This window comes from Protomyctophum parallelum (genome assembly GCF_964188405.1).
Source record: "Protomyctophum parallelum genome assembly, chromosome: 14".
NCBI lineage: Eukaryota > Metazoa > Chordata > Actinopteri > Myctophiformes > Myctophidae > Protomyctophum > Protomyctophum parallelum.
In genome coordinates this window covers 43,232,768-43,250,088 of record NC_139709.1, presented here as the reverse complement: position 1 = coordinate 43,250,088, position 17,321 = coordinate 43,232,768, and the positions used below count along the sequence as shown (strand labels likewise).

General features: G+C 44.7%; 1 protein-coding gene across 3 annotated transcripts in view; it reads left to right on the top strand.

The window, feature by feature from the left end:
- The first annotated feature begins 5,649 nt into the window (after window positions 1–5,649).
- Window positions 5,650–17,321, top strand: part of kcnab1b (potassium voltage-gated channel subfamily A regulatory beta subunit 1b) — a 60,732-nt gene continuing 49,060 nt past the window's right edge. The window contains exon 1 of one of the 3 annotated variants that reach the window (XM_083783020.1): window positions 5,650–5,748. The gene's annotated coding sequence lies outside the window, so the exon portion shown is untranslated. Of the gene's footprint in view, window positions 5,749–6,140; window positions 6,235–17,321 lie in introns of those variants that run through there. The other 2 variants (XM_083783018.1, XM_083783019.1) reach the window with 2 other exon arrangements.

Below are 17,321 nucleotides of genomic sequence, written 5' to 3'. Positions count from 1 at the left end.
GGTTCTTAGCCCATGAGCCAGAGCTCCAAAATTGGAACGTTAATTATGAATTGAGTGTGCAAAACTATACCTATATTAGATTGTTATCACCATGACACTTCCCCAGTTGATTACTTACACAAAGACAATGATTTATTGTATTGCAAATTCTAAATATGCAAATGAGGCATTATGTAGGAAAATATGCAAAATAATAGAAAATATGAAAAAGCTACTACTGTGGAAGGGTTGTCAATGTATCATGTATTAATTTACTTATATTGATCCTATAAAAAATTTATAGGTTTAGTTTTTTCCCACCAATTTTGGCTCATGGACTAAGAACCAAAAAGAACTGAACTGGTTCCCATTGGGAACCAATCGGTGGAAAGGGGGTCATAGAGATGAGAAAGCCAGGAGATGGCATACAATATAGTATACAGTAGTCATCTCTCCACTAGAGGGCGTTCAGGCACAGCTGAAAAGCCTCTTCCAACCATATTAAAGGTGACTTGTGTTTGTAAGCAGGAAGATAAGTACATTGTAATGTAATCACAAATGTGTTGTGCAAAAATTGTGAAAATTACAGATCTACAAACTCACAACGCATAGATCTGTTATTTTCACTATTTTTGTAATCAATATTATTAATTGTTTCCTTTATTAAATGATTGATTATTGATATTTTTTATAATTGATTAAATCGATTAACTGACTGTTGCACCTATTTGTTTATTTATTTGTTTGTGCAGTCATAGAGAGAGTTTGCTCTGGATGTCAATAAAAACATGTTCTTTGGGGAAAAATAAGATTTCACCTAATCCATTTTACAGTGAAGAAGTTTGATACCTCTTAATCACCACCACCGCATTCGCCAAAATATTTACAAGGCAAACTCTTGTACAACAACTGTTTTTGTTGAGGAGATTTGGTATTGACTGAAAAAGGGGTCAAGTAGTACAGTTGTAACTCCATTTTACTAAGATTAGAGTTGGTTAATGCCCCAAAATGAAATTCCACAGTGTAAAACTCCAATTCCAACACTAGATGGCGGTCACTGCATTCTCTGAGAGCTGAGACCAACCACAATAGCCTACAAATGTTCACTTGTCATTTCTGGTGTTAAACTGAGATGACTTTTCTAGGACTAGTTACAATTTACAAATAGGCTACGTGCTGTTTTATGAAGAAGGGTAAGGACTAAGGAGACACACCTTTATACTGTTTGAACCCCTATTGTTATTTGTTGCCCCTGTATGTAAAGCACGTTGTAACTTTGTTTGGAAAGGTGCTATATAAATACATTCATTATTATTAGAATGAAGTAGTCTGACAGGTACATGGGTATCCTCGTTCCCTTGAGTATATTGAAGACCAGGCCCATTGCATGTTTCTGTACTGTGTCGTCTACCCTAGCCATCCCACCCTAACATAATGAGCAGGGGTTAGGTGAGTTCTGGTGTGATGCCAAGTAGTAACCTGACCAGTTTGTTTGGAGAGGTCTGAAGCTTTGTTTTTAATTCCTTTGTGGTGTAGTTAGAGTACCATGAGGTGCATGCATTAGACAAAATAACATTGGATAAGCTAGTGCTCCAGCTAGTGTCCTCCTCAGTGTCCTCGACGGTAACGGGTCCGCTCGCCCCTTTTCCAACTCGCCCCAGCGAAAAGTGAAGACGGCTCGCCCAAGCGAAAAAATCTTGTTCTTTGGTTGACTTTCCTGATTACTACTGTTGTTGTTTTTCATGGGAAAGATTGTTCTCTAAAATAACCCAGGTAGGTAATTTCTTCTTCCCTTGTGATAACTTTGCCACCCACTTTGCCAGCAAATCAGGCGTAGATTTTACAGAGTTCGAGCTAATAGTCTATAGTAGCCAGCCCATAGAGGCCCATTGTGAACCCGGACCAGTACACCAAGGTTTTATGTTAGAAATGTTTAGTATGGGTCCCCAGCATGTAGAAACTGCCATGCATACGTTGGGCAATTTTCATAATATGTGATCATACCAATTACAACCTATAGAAGGCAAAATATTAGAAATTTCATCATGCTTTATCTAGCATCTGATGTGTCAAACTAGGGGGTTTTCATGATGCTGAATCCATTCCAAGCATTAGTTTTGCAAAAAAACACTCATTGGGCTTAAAACGGCCATGCCCACTTGCCCAAATGTGATGATATCATCAATTTGTGATGACGGCATTGGCAGTTTTTTTGTTAATGGTATGGGCTCATATTATGAAAATTGCCCAACATAAATTATGCAAGTTAGCATCCAGCAGTTTCTACATGCTGGGGACCCAAACATTTCTAACATAAAACGTTGGTGTACTCAACATGTCCGGGTTCACTTTTTGGCTAGTAGGCTTAAGGGCTTTTTCAACCTGCAATTTGTCCTTGCCTGAGACTAGGAGTGCAGAGTCATCATCAAGAACAAATTGCAGTCACATCCTGATGTCAACATACAGTAAAGGTCCTAGTATGCATCCTTGAGGAACACCGCAGCTCACTGGGAGAGGGGAGGACAGGGTTCTGTTCGCCTCCACGCTAGTCGATCAAATAGAGTAGGCAGGTGACAGTGGATTGATAACATATTAAACTCAGCATTAAAGTCCATCTCCCATTGGGTGCTCACAATAGGTTTAGGCTATATATGTATCCCAGGTGGAAGCCTTGGGACAGTATTTATCCGTAGGGCTGACATTGTGACTGTAACTGGAAATAGCTCCACCATTGTGCTGTATATGCAGAATATCTCTCTCTAGGTCGTCCTCAGACGAGCCCTCCATCGTCGTTTCCAGTCATCTCGATTCTCCATACATCCGGCCAGTTCGTTGGTACTTTGCACTCCTGCATCGCTTTTGAGTACATCCACGTATGTTAGCGTGGGGCGTCCTCGTGATCGATGCCCGTGTGTTGGTTCCCAGAGCACCAGTTTGCTGGCTGGCAGTTATTGATGCCTTTGGCAGTGTCCTGCTAGTCTCATTCTCCTGGCTGCTATTTTCTGGCTCACTCTTAGTAATCCCTCATACAGAGTCTTGTTAGTGACATGTACAGTCTTGCTGATGTTAAGTACTGCACGCAGCATTCTGGTGTAGCACCCGTCAAGGGACTTCTGCAGGGTTGGTTTCAGGGTCCAGCATTCACTGCCGTATAGGAGAACAGACTCAACTGTTGCGTAGAAGAAGCTGAGTTTGATTTGTCGGGGGAGATTGGAGTTCCATACACTGGTCATGCCATTCAGGGCCCTCCATGCAAGTGCCTTCCTCACTTTCAGATCTTGCTCGGTTGAGTTGACCCATGAGCCCAGGTACTTGAAGTCCTTGACTTCCTTCAGCACCGTGCCTCCTGTTGTTGTGAGAGGTGGATGTTCCGGTGAGATGTTGTAGGTGATAACCTCAGTTTTCTTGGCATTTAGCCTAAGGCCAACTTTGGCACACTCCAGCTCCACTCTGTTCAGGAGTTCCTGAGCTTGTTCCACGCTGTCGGAGAGCAGGCCGATGTCATCCGCATAGTCCAGATCTGTCAGGACTACCTTGGGATGTCGTCTTGACCTCCTTGGTGTTAGGGTGAAGCCAAGATCCTGCTCTCGCCCACTGATGGCTTTCCTGAGTGCATAGTCCAGGACTATGATGAAGAGGAAAGGGGCTAGGGTATCCCCCTGCATTACCCCGGCCCGGATATCAAACTCCTCACTGTTACCATCTGGGGTCACCACCTTGGCCCTTGTTCTTGCATACATGGACTCTATTGCCCGGAGCAAGTTGGGGGGGACACCGTAGGCCTTAAGGATCTTCACCATTGTGCCTCTGTGAATCGAGTCAAACGCCTTTTTGTCGATGAAGCAGAGTACAGCAGTCAAGTTATCCTTCTTCACCTCCTTAATCATTCTCCTCAGTGCCAAGATCTGTGCTACGGTAGTTCTCCCCTCTCTGAAGGCATTTTGGTTCTCTCTCAGGAGAGGGTCGATGGCATGCCGTATCCTGTTTAGTATCATTCAAGTCAGGCTGATGCCTCGGTAGTTGTCTGGCTTTGAGAGGTCCCCAGCCTTAGGCACTGGAATGATGTTGGACAGAGACCATATTTCAGGCTGTTTGTTGTTCATTAGTGACAGGTTGCAAAACTCCAGGGTGAGGTCATCAAGGTCACAGTTCTTTAGGACCTCTGGGGGTATGCCATCTGGCCCAGCACTCTTGCCCTCCCTCACTGTGGATTTGGCCTTGGAAAGCTCACTGGTCGTAAAGGGACCATCTTTGATGTCCAGGATATAATGGGGTTCTAAATGGCCCAATGCGGATGGTGCATTACATACACCCTCAATGTGGATTTGATTCCTATTTTGATTCCTAACAAACAATGAAAGTAGCATTTAAAGAGCCTCTGATTCTGTGCATCGTAAAAAAAGGCGCACATTTTGTAAATTCCATTCCAAGCCGGCTCATTGTGTGTGTGTAGTGTGTTCTGTATATCCTGCTGTGTGTTACGTGTAGGACATTGTCAACAGGCAGGAAGGATCAAGTTTGTACTTTGACTCCTTCCAAAATATGCACCGGCTTTGCTCAGGCTTACATTGCAGATGAGCAGGCGTGTCTCACTAGAGCCCCCAAGAGCTCAGGCCTGAAACAATAGCTGCTTTTATCACCTAATATGTCAGTCATCTAAGAATACAGCTTGACATCATAGGTAACAAGACTACTCGCCCCGTTTCTGTTTTCCTCCCAGAATTTTCCCCAGTGAGGGGTGGGAGAGGCTGGACAGCAGACGGCTGGACTTTGAATTTCTCTAACTATAAACTTTCATGACAGCAGAACAGCCAATAGTACAAATATAATTTATGAAAAGCTACTACAGTGAAGTCTGTTCACAGAAGTTGTTGTAGGATATGTGGGGATTATCTGACGAGGTACCATTTGAGGGGGAAAAACCTTACATATACTAAATAATACTAAATTGTTTATAGGTTCAATATAAGTCAAATAATATAGCCTTTCCACAGGAGTGGAGATCTTTTTATATTTTTCCAAAAAGAATACAAACAGCCAATAGCATATTACAAAGTTATCCCCCTCACTGGGGAAAATTCCGGGAGGAAAATCGGGCAAGCACCGGGGCGAGTAGTCCAGTATTCACATCATAGGTATAGCACACAGTCATATACTGTAGTGCTGGGAATCCCTTTTGAGAACACAGACAATAGCTTGCTATTTTCTGTATGTGGGTGTGTAACCTGTATGGCTGCCTTGTATGTACTGTGTATAGTGTAACTGTACCAAACCTGTCTTTGTAGAGAGCTACACGTGAAGTTTATGTGATGCCGTTTCTGCACAGATATTAGACAGTTGCTTTGGTGCATTCAGGGATGATGTCAAACTCTCCACTAAATAGCCCCACTGTCCCCACATGAAAATCAGCATTCCATCACTAGGCTAGCATTTAGAAGGGGCTGTTTTGGGCCTGGTTTCTCAGTAGCCTACAAGTAAAAGTACGTGTGCACTGTGTGAGTGTCTGTGCAAAAGGAATGATCCAAGCATGTATCTGAAAGCAGCTTGCAGTGAGATCCCTATCCCCAGGCTTAGGGGGCAGAGGCTGGACCACTGCCCCAGCTCTGTGCGGCGAGGGGCTGGACACAGTTGCCCACCCACCACCAGTTGCCTTCCAAGGGCCATAGGAGCCAGGAGAGCCCTCGAGCAGCTGCGCTTGGAGGAGTTTGTCCATTTCCATGGGCTTGCTCTACAGGGATCAGTCCAGTCTAGTACCAACATGGTCTACAGGTAAGATGGATTATGAAAAAATGTGTATAAAATGTCATATACGTTGGATATATTCAGATGACCATATTCATAGTGCTCTGGGCTACATTCTACAGTATTGTGTTGTGTAAGGCACGGATGGAAGGTCAATTTGGTTCCATTTGTAAACACTTTCTAAAAGATTGTTTACGTAGCTGATAGGTGCAACCCGTGCTGATTCGAGCGCAGATGTGACTAATGCCTTGGAATGTGTTCTGAGGGCAGCATTCAATTTCATTGGCCCTCGGTCACATCTGCGATTCGAGCAGGCTATTAAGTGATGCTTATGGTGATAGGAGTAAGCGATACATAGATGGAGTGAGCGAATACTTGACTTGTGAGACATTGCCAAAGCATTGCCCCCAGTTAAAAGGGTTGCAGCCCTGGTTTAGACAACACAACAGTAAAGTTCTTAGTATGCAAAGCACCTGAAAGTGGAGTTGGAGTAGCTGCTTATTACCCCAAAAGGTCAGTCTGCTTGTTAGCTGCACATCTTCATTAATGCTAATAGTGCTAGCTGGGCTGCATTATACAGTATTGTGTTGTGTATGGCATGAATGGAGAATTTAGCAAATATTGCAATCTGTATTATGGAAATATAGAACTATGTAAAATACAGATATTGTAACTTGTGCATGATATTACAGACAACAACAACGAGGATTTAGAAGATGGCGTTTGAAGAGTGCAGATTTTGGCAACAAAATAATGTTCAGACTTAATCACCAGCTTAACATACACTAGTGATTTTATCCGGTTCTTAGTCTACCAAATCTATGACAGTACACATAAGTACAGTATTGCATACGTCTACTCTATACAGATGTAAGTCTGAACTGAGTTTGAACTGAGTCCTAATACAGTGCCAGTGTAAACAGTCTGGGTAATGGTCATTTGTATCATTTATAGGGCATGATGGGAATTAAATGAATTAAACTTTAACTTGGTGCAGCAGGTTTCCTATGCTATTAAATACTTAATGCCCTTTTCATCTCCCAATCAGGGAGACTCCTTAGCACAGCATGATCCAGCTCTCATTACCACCCACAATTATAGGTTTCTGAAAGACACATCAGGAGACGCACAGTAAAATTGTTAGTGTTCATTTAATTCCAAATCGTGTACAAATGAAACCAAATGGACCTTTTGTCCACTCATATGCGTGTGCCCTTACGGGTCAATTTGGTTCCATTTGTGCTTCGGAGGTAAATTAACACTAAGGTTTTTTATTGTGCTCACTGTTGTGTCTTTGGTAACTTTGCCACCCATTTAGACCTGAGGCCAATTCTGAGGCCACTTCTAGTGAAGAAGAGACTCCCACACACCCAGTTACTTTTTCAAGCAGGTGCGAAGGTGATGATAAGATAACATGTTGCTTTTACAACACCTTCTAAAATGTCATTTAAGTATAGCTGATAGGTGCAACCCGTGCTGATACGAGCAGACTAAGTGATACTAAAGCTGATAGGAGTAAGCGATACATAGATGGCATAAGTCCGAATATTGACATGTGAGACATGGCCAAAGCATTTCCAGGGGTCCCCAGCCAAAAACGTTGAGAACCCCTGGTTTAGACAACAGCAAAGTTCGAAAAGCACCTGAAAGTGTTATTGGTATAAGCTTCCCCCCCCCCCAAAAGGTCAGTCTGCTTGTTACTGTGTGTGTGTGTGTGTGTGTGTGTGTGTGTGTGTGTGTGTGTGTGTGTGTGTGTGTGTGTGTGTGTGTGTGTGTGTGTGTGTGTGTGTGTGTGTGTGTGTGTGTGTGTGTGTGTGTGTGTGTGTGTGTGTGTGTGTGTGTGTGTGCGTGCGTGCGTGCGTGCGTGCGTGCGTGCGTGCGTGCGTGCGTGCGTGCGTGCGTGCGTGTGCGCATATTATGTTCTGCCAGTGTGTGTGTGTGTGTGGCATTGTGCATAATGATAGATAATAACCAACCTAAAATTAGACTACCGTAATTTCCGGACTATAAGCCGCGGCTTTTTACCCATGATTTGAACCCTGCGGCTTATACAACGGTGCGGCTAATCTATGGATTTTTACAGCTAACGCAGAGCCATCTCAGGCTCTGAGCTAACGTAGCTGCGGCTTATAGTCCGGTGCGGCTTATAGTCCGGTGCGGCTTGTATATGGGATTTTCCCTAAATTTGGCTGGTGCGGCTTATATTCAGGTGCGGCTTATAGTCCGGAAATTACGGTAAATATAACTGTTATGAATGTGCTCAGTAGCCGCACAGTACTGATTAATTATCGTTTACAGTACACAAAAATGTCATTGCTTTGGTGTGCATCAAAGTAACCTACCGTATTTGTTTTCGTGGTGCCAAATGCTCAACGTTATGCTAATGGTTGTTCCTATATATCTGTTGTCAATGGTGGTAACTGTTATATATATATATATACATTTATTACACATAATTTTCTCAGGCAAGCTCGACAATTGTGACACTAATTTAATTCATAACTGGTCTGATAGCATTATCTGTTACATTCTATCCAGCTTTCCATATACATACGACATGATCCCTCGTATTCTCATAAGTGGTCTTTAATGTTGTTTAATGGCGGGCACGTTGAATAGTAATTCTTGATTGTAAACTCACCCGACTGTGTACACATAACTCTTGTGAGCCTCTGTTAGCCGTCATACGTTTTATTTAGTGATCATTTTTATAACGCTGTCACGTCCTGTGGCTGATGTGTGCTGCTCGCAGAACATCACTTCTATCAATAGTGACTGTATGAGCAGTGTTCTGGCACCCCGCAGCATGTTCAGTGACGGCTCCCCAATAACCTTCTCTGCTCGCCTCTAGTATTCCCCTAAGTACCATTAAGACCCTACATAATGCCGACGGGGAACGCATATAGGGTCACTAGACATGCATGGAGCTGTCATAATGAAAATGTCAACATTCAACAGCGCCACGACTCACACTACACATCTGTTGGATTTGATGGTAGACCTATGTGACATTTAGCTGGAGACGGCTGTGAATACCAGAGTGATGATCGTATTCTGACAGAGCATAGCAGTGGTGGTTCCACACATAGAAAGCCCGTTCATTCATCCCATCATGGAGATTTCCAAAAGTATTTATATTCATTATTTTAAGCGTGTTTAGCCCATTGATTATGACTCACACTAATACTTGACACTACTTTTCCAAAGCATATATCGTGGCTTGTTTGGTTTCCAACTTGAAACCTGTTGAGATGGGTAATACAACATCGCTGTCGGGTGGAAACCTTGTATGTCCAAAACCGTTACTTTTCAGGAAATGCACCGGTAAGCTCTTGTTAATAGCCTACTTTTCATTGGTTAGATATTTATAAAACCCAAAAGTAGGAAAAATTGCTTTTACGACAAAGCATTAATCTGCAACAAAACAAGATAAAAGTATGAAATATGGAGATACAAGGTTTCTGACCGACAGCAACAACATGCACAGTAGCAGCCAGGCTCAAAGCCCTCTCTCCTACCTTTGCCGTCCGTCCCCCACTATCACAAATACAGCAGAAATACCACAATAATTGCATAATAACAATAAACAACAAGTTGTTGTGGCTTCTACAGTATAGTATGTGCATCTAGCCGGTCTATGATGCATCTATGATGTCAACACGATGACGCAGCGGAGTTTTATTCTTGGCCTTCTGGCAGCATGGATAAGAAATCGGATGCTGATCAATCAGATTATCCCCAGACTCTCTCTCTCTCTCTCTCTCTCTCACTCACACTCACACTCACACTCACACTCACACTCACACTCACACTCACACTCACACTCACACTCACACACACACACACACACACACACACGTCAGTCACACACACACACACACACACACACACACACACACACACACACACACACACACACACACACACACACACACACACACACACAAGTCTCACACACAAAGAGCCCAGGCTCTGGGTGGTCAAGAGCTAATCATCAATCAAGTGATCAGGGAGACAGGTAGGCGAGTATAGTTGGTGTGTCATGTGTGGACGGTCGGAAAGTAGATAAGGAAACTTGGTGATGGAATGAGGAAGTGCAGGATTATATAACAGCGAAAGAGGTTAGCTAAGGAGAGGTGGGACACAGAGGATTGAGGAGAGTAGACAAGAGCACAGGGAGATGCAATCATGCAGCGTAAGGTGATGGAGGTGGCAAAGGCCAAACAAAGGGCATACGATGAGTTGTATGCTAGGCTGGACATTAAGGAGAGAGAGATTGATGTTTACAGGTTGGCGAGACGGGATGGGAAGGTCGAACAGGTTATAGGGTGATTAAGGATAGAGATGGAAATGTATCGACGGATGCCAGAAGTGTGACGGCAAGATGGAAAGAATACTTTGAAGAGTTGATGAAGGAGGAAAATGAGAGAACGAAGAGTAGAAGAGGTGACTGTGAACAGAACTCGCCTTCTGCTTGTTCTTGCAGCAACGCAGGCCTGCCAATAATGACAGTAACGCACAGCACCCTCTCGTGTAATATTGCTTAAATCTAAGGAAAGGGGCCCAGGCCGTAGCGTAACGGTCTGGGCACCGGACTGGTGATCCAGTCGCGGTGTGCCGCGGGTTCGACTCCCGAACCCGACACGGCCTTTACCGCATGTCATCCCCCCATCTCTCTCCCGTTTCCTGTCAGCCTACTATCTGTCCCTTCAAAAAAAAATCAATAAAAGGCGTAAGCCGCAAAAAAATCTATTAAAAAAAAAAAAAAAATCTAAGGAAAGGAAGGGTTGTGAGTCACGTGACTGGATGCCGGGGATGCGCCATGGGTGGCAAACATTGCAACGGAAGATGAAATACGGAGCCGGCTGGACCAGCTCATGAGCAAACACTAACTAGTTACTTATTACTTTTTTCTCGCCCCCAGTAATTGCATATTTTGTCCCCAAAAGTCTTACTTTGCATTTTCAACATTAGCAGTTTTCCCTCCCTTTTCTGCAGCCTACATTGTAAAATCTTCATTGTGTACTATTTAACTCTGAAAGGTGTACTGTATAATGTACACATCATGATTTGGTTCCATTTGTACACTCATTTGAATTAAATGAACACTAGGACTTTTCACATGTACAGACAAGTACATTGTTTCCGTATCCGCTCTAGAGTCTAGACTGGATCAGCAGCCTGCCAAGCAACTCCATCCCAACACTGTCTACCATTATAAATAAACACTCAAGCCCACAGTACCACCAAGGCTCGTGAAAATAGTAACTAGTTACTTTTGGAAAAAAGTAAATGTAATATTATTACTCAAAATGTGAAAGTAACTAGTCACTTTATTAGTTACTGGAAAAAAGTTATATTACTGAATGTAATTAGTTACTTAAGTTACTTTCCAACACTGCTTATAAGCCTTCTTTTATTTTCCAGAAGTGATGGTTTTACAATGGTCTCAATTATTCAGAAATAGTGTTCATATGCTTGTCCACTCGGCTCCTTTGACTCCAATGTATTCCACCAGAGTTTTGGCTGCAGTTTGCTACCCATGCAGTGTGACCAATTTGCAGGCTGGAATTGCATGGTAAAGAAAATGACGTCGGCGACTTTTCCTTTTGTTAGATTCCTTGTGGTGAACCAGGAAGTTGCAAAGAATAGTGAGGACAAAGTGAGGAAAATATGGAAGAGGAAGTGTGGAAAGGCAGTTGGTCCAGTGGTCCTAGACCTGTAGAGGTATGGAAGTGTCAACGAGCGGTGGCAGTAGAACTTTTGACTATCATTCAACAGTATCTTGAGTGAGAGGATGCCTGCGGAATGGAGGAAAAGTCACAGTGTGCTGCAGAACGAGGTTGTGGCAACTACAGAGGAATAAAGCTGATGAGCCATACAATTAAGTTATGGGACAGTACAGTACAGTAGAGGGTACAGTGGAGGGACCCCCACACGGTAACTCTGTCATTTCTCAACCGTTTCGGACGCGGGGCGGCTCGCCGGAATCGGGGTGGCACCCTGGGTGCGTTCCTGTGGGTCAGTACAGAGACAGTACAGTATAGTACAGTAGAGGGTACAGTAGAGGGACCCTCACACGGTAACTGTCATTTCTCAACCGTTTCGGACACGAGGCATCTCGCTGGAATCGGGGCGGCACCCTGGGTGCGTTCCTGTGGGTCAGTACAGAGACAGTACAGTATAGTACAGTAGAGGGTACAGTAGAGGGACCCTCACACAGTAACTCTGTCATTTCTCAACCGTTTCGGACACGGGGCATCTCGCTGGAATTGGGGCGGCACCCTGGGTGCGTTCCTGTGGGTCTGGACCGAATCTGTGAATAGACGTGATGGATGGTCCTTTAAATTGTGAACAGACAATGATGTATGGTCCTTTAAAGAGCTCAGGAAGTGTAGCATGTCACCCCACCACCTCCCTTGCCCATCTCCTTCCTGTCTTTTCCACTGCACTGCTCAAGTTTTAAAAATGCCTTAGAAAGTATTTAACACACAAGGCTCCATACCCCGGCTGAACCCAGAAACCCCTCCTCCTGCGAAACGAGGCCTTCACCTCGTCTTTCAGATAGGGTCCGACCTCTATTTCATACGAATGTGCGCTGGCCTGGGGTGAAATATGTAGTGTTTAATAACTCTTGCCGTTATGCCAACATGGAGAAAATGCAACACTCTTAACGCCAGGGCTCCACTGGGCGCGTTGCGTCTCCGTCGCGTCCTGCTCGCGTCATGACAACGTCAACGTCACGCTAGAGGTGCTCCACCGCAGGCTTTTTAAAACTGCGCGTCAGAAACATTTTTTTATACATGACTGGACGCGTGCGTGCGTCAAAAAAACGAACCGGGGCAATTTTTTAGTCACCGAACGCAGCACAACGCAACGCAACGCGGGCAGTGGAGCCACCCTCCATTGATTAAAAGGGAACATTCCCGACGCTGACGGAGACGCGACGCAGACGCGACGCAGACGCAACGCAGACGCAACGCAGACGCGCCCAGTGGAGCCCTGGCGTTAGGGCTGATTAAACACTCAATTCTTCGTCAGTGCCGTGGTACATGCAGCGCATGATAATGACTTGTGCTTGCGGGGTAATCCACAGCAGAAGGAATTGAACACTGCTGTGGAGACATAGATTGGATTTATTATGGAGTGAGAGAGAGAGAGGGAGAGAGAGAGAGAGGGAGAGAGAGAGAGAGGGAGAGAGCGCTGAGAGAAGATGGACGAATGGATGGCAAATAAAGGATGAGAGGGATTACTGCAATAGCAGCGTCACATGACAGCATGTTGAGGAGGTTCCCCCTGCATCATTCCTCTCCATCAACTTCTAGGTATAAGAAGGGGGTCGCAAGGATGAGGAAAACTATAGCTATGAAGCCCCATTTATGGCTGGTTGTGCCCCTTTGTTGTGCCCCGGAAATAGCAGATCTACAAGTAGATTGGATATTTTGGTGTGTGACACCTGCACGCAAACCATGAATCATGCCTTAGTATTGTATAAGAGTCTTCTGAGTGCTTGTGTAAATTGGTGAACGTGTCAAGATAATGGTTTTGTCGAGCAGGGCTGTAATCATGGGACACAACATCACAGAGGTGTCACAGAGGCCCTTATTTGCACGGTATAGTGACTATTATTAGTGAGAGACCCTCTTATCTGTGCCATGCAGAAGTGTACAGACGATTTGTTCAGAACAGTAAACCTTTGTTTTTCTAGAAGGGTACATGTTATCACTAGAGATTCCAGACAATGGAAATCATCATTTAAACCCTCTATATGTCATTGATAAGGGGTACCACATGCCAGGGGTCTATACTTGTTCCCCTTTCTTTTCCCTTCATACCAAATCTCTTTGCTGAAAATAGCCGATCTAAAGCTCACAACGTGTCACATTGCGGCGGTTTGCGAGCTTGTAGATCGACTATTTTCGGCAAATGTTGACCTATTTTTGCAGATTGTTTTCCTATTATGACCGGGCACCCATTTTGGTGTTGGCATCATGTTATGCTTTAGCTATTGAAAAATAGCAGATCTACAAGCTCATATCGCGCCACCGAGTGGCGCGATACGAGCTTGTAGGTCTGCTATTTTTTTAAAAATCGAAGAACGACTGACATTTTTAGAATCTGATCTCAGGTCAGAATGGGTTAATCAGACCAGTGTGTGTCCAGTGGAAAACTCGTATGAATCTGATCTCAGGTCAGAATGGGTTAATGAACCTCGCCGCTGGGTGCTTGCCAGTTACCACATGCTCCATGTGAGTTGCAAGCGTTTGAATCCAACTCGCATCATGTCTCGCGCGTCTCTCCTCCTCACTTGACCTGTTTCTCACCTCTTGACACTGTAGCATTAGCATAGAATGCATGTGGATCAATACTGTATATGCGTTTGGCATTGGCAATTACTTCAGGCAGAGAGCACTGTTATCGATGTTCAGGTGAGTTTGTGAAGCAAAATATGAGTCTGTCGCAATGTCACTGTATGCTTGAACGATTGCTCTTCTTCCTCTCTAGCGTTATTATATCTTCGGTTTCTTTTCTCCCATTTGTTTTTGACCGGGTTAACGAGTCCTAGCCAGTGTGTTTTTTTTTCCTTTCACTGGCCGTTGCTTGTAGATCTACACTTGTCGGCTTAAAAAGCACTGCCAGGCTTACACGTCATGCTCCACAGCATCTTGCTGTACGCTGTGGGGCAAAACGGCTTCAGAACAACTTTAGGCTATTTCCAAACACCATTGACTTCTGAAATCCGAGTCACTTTGGACCCCCGAGTGTGCCCGTCGTCGCTCCCCGGCCGGCCTGGACGCGGAAACCTGCCTCCTGCATGAGGTCGAGGGACCGGCGATAATTGACATTTGTGTAATTTGTTCTTGCGATCTTGCATCCATAATTGGGGCGCTGCAGCACTGACATAATTGATGATGACAGTCATCTCCATGTTTGCGCACGGCTGTGGGCATATCCCATGTGCCGTCATACTGTAGATGTCCATAGATGTCCATATCCGTATTTGAGCACTGCAGTGGAGGATGTCCATCGTTTGGAAAATGCATGGAAGGCATAATCGGGCAGACATGCATGGACTGCATGACCTTTTTATACTCTCCTCTCTAACCCATTCTGACCTGGGATCAGATTCATACGAGGTTTCCACTGGACACACACTGGTCTGATGAACCCATTCTGACCTGAGATCAGATTCTAAAAATGTCAGTCGTTTTTCAAAAAATAGCAGACCTACAAGCTCGTATCGCGCCACTCGGTGGCGCGATACGAGCTTGTAGATCTGCTATTTTTAAATAGCTAAAGCATAACATGATGCCGACACCAAAACGGGGGCCCGGTCAGAATGGGCTAAATATACTAATAAAGCATGAAAATACCACCCCGTGTGAAACTGTATATTACAGTGTGGGTGGTCAGTTAGTATGCAGACCACATCAACACACGCAGCTTCCCCCGCGGCAGAAAAGCTCCCGAGCCCCAGAGAAAAGCTCCACAGAAGCAGACAAAGAGTCATGACATCGTGGGCGTGTTGGCAAAGCGTACGTCCGTAGCTACTAATATGTAAATCCGAGATTGCTTAGAATTTGTCTAAAAGATGTAAAGTCTAAAATATTATATTTCACTGTATTTCCTGTACTTTGCCTTTGTCTCGCCAACATTCTATGTCCTGCAACTCAATTATAAATTCTTAATAGAGCAATCAAGGTATTATTGCCCATTGGGGATTCCATCAGGCCACGTGACAGTTCTAGTTGACACATTTGACTGACACACTTTGAAATGGGTTCGACAGGGAGTGAAACTTTGAGCCTCGGAGGGGCTGGTGACATTAGAAAATAATTTGTATCTTCCTCCAACTCTGCAAGTCCCTCTCTGAGGCGTTCCGCAGAACAATGTGATCAAACCAAGCCAGGGCATTGTTGACAGCGCGTTGCAGCAGGGAGCCTATAGTATGGAAATGGCATCAGTGCCTGACGTATGGTGCTGGAATGTAGTCTGCACTGTGGCCTACATGCTCCTCAACTCAATATAAAGTGTCACTGCAAAACACAAACCGCAGAATCTCCTCGGAAACGGAATATGTTTAACCACTTAAACAAACCCTATGCTTAGTTGACCGGGGTGACAGGGTCCCCAAGGCTCTATCCTTTGTAAAAATCCCCCCTTCGACACCAAATCCCTTCACCGGAAATAGCCAGCGTATACAAGCTCATAGATGGGATAATTTAGCCAAATATTCCTCCCAGATGTGGGTTAATGTACAGTATAGTAAGTGGATATCCAGTGAAAAATGTCACATGCCAGATGGCATGTGAGATGCAGTACTGCAGACGTACGCGCCATGCCACAGCTGCCTGGCAGATACAGCTATTCATCCCAACCACCACCAAAGGATCAGCCCCCCGCATTCATGCAGCCATTCAGCCAGAAACCACCCTCGGCATCTGAAATAATGGGAGACACATGCACGCACACCCACAGAGATACAGCCACAAGCACACACACACACACACACACACACACACACACACACACACACACTGAATTCACTTCTATAACCGCCTGCCGTTATCAAATGACTTGGTAAGGATATAAATAAGAGCGGGCGGTGGCCCCGGGGTTGACTGACGTGCGCTGAACCGTGACGTCCTGAATGGTCACATTATCGCTCTGCAGGGGGGAAGGACAGCAATGCCATGGCACCCTTCTGAGCGCCGCCCGTCATTCTCCACGGTAGCCTTTTCTCGGGGTGCTATGGGGCAACACGGGTGCAGAACAACTTTAGGCTATTTCCAAGTGCCATTTGACTTCTGCAGTCTGAATCGGAGCACTGTTGTTGTTGTTGTTGAGTTGTTTATTGATACTGTTAATTGATTGTTGATTGTTGACTGTTGATTTGTATAATAAATTGGTGTAATAAACACCTCCCTGTCTGTCATTGCCTTAGCCAGCAGACAGTGTGATATAATGTTTGTAACTTTGAGTGTCTACAAATGCAACCAATTGGACCGTTACAGGTCCAATCGGTTACATTTGTTGACTCCAAGAGTTAGATCAACAAGAAGCCAAGCTGGTGAAATGAAGCGTGCACATTGTGTATGTAGGTTACTGTGAACAGTCTTCTGTATGTTGCTGTCTAAACAAGCCCTCTGAGGCCACTTCTGTCAACTCGATGAAGCACAGCAACACTGACTTACTCTTATCTCCTGCCCCAGACACACTTTTTAATGTTAATGTTATCTTGCAAACAGGCACTCAAACGATTGAAATGCCAATTCAACATGCACTAAATGTGTGCACTAAACACAGTCTCTCATGCTCCATCTCTCTCTCTCTCTCTCTCTCTCTCTCTCTCTCTCTCTCTCTCTCTCTCTCTCTCTCTCTCTCTCTGAGGTGCAGTAGTGTGAAACACTGCAGTTCGTTCAGTGCGTCTCTTAGAGCCGCAGCCTGCACACACACATAGCCTACACACACATGAGTCTTTCCTTCATTCACTCCACTCACTCGCTCTCCTATCACAAGCCACGCGTTCTCTCTCTCTCTCTACCTCTCCCCCGGTGTATCTCTCTGTCTCTCTCTCTCTCTCTCTCTCTCATATTGTG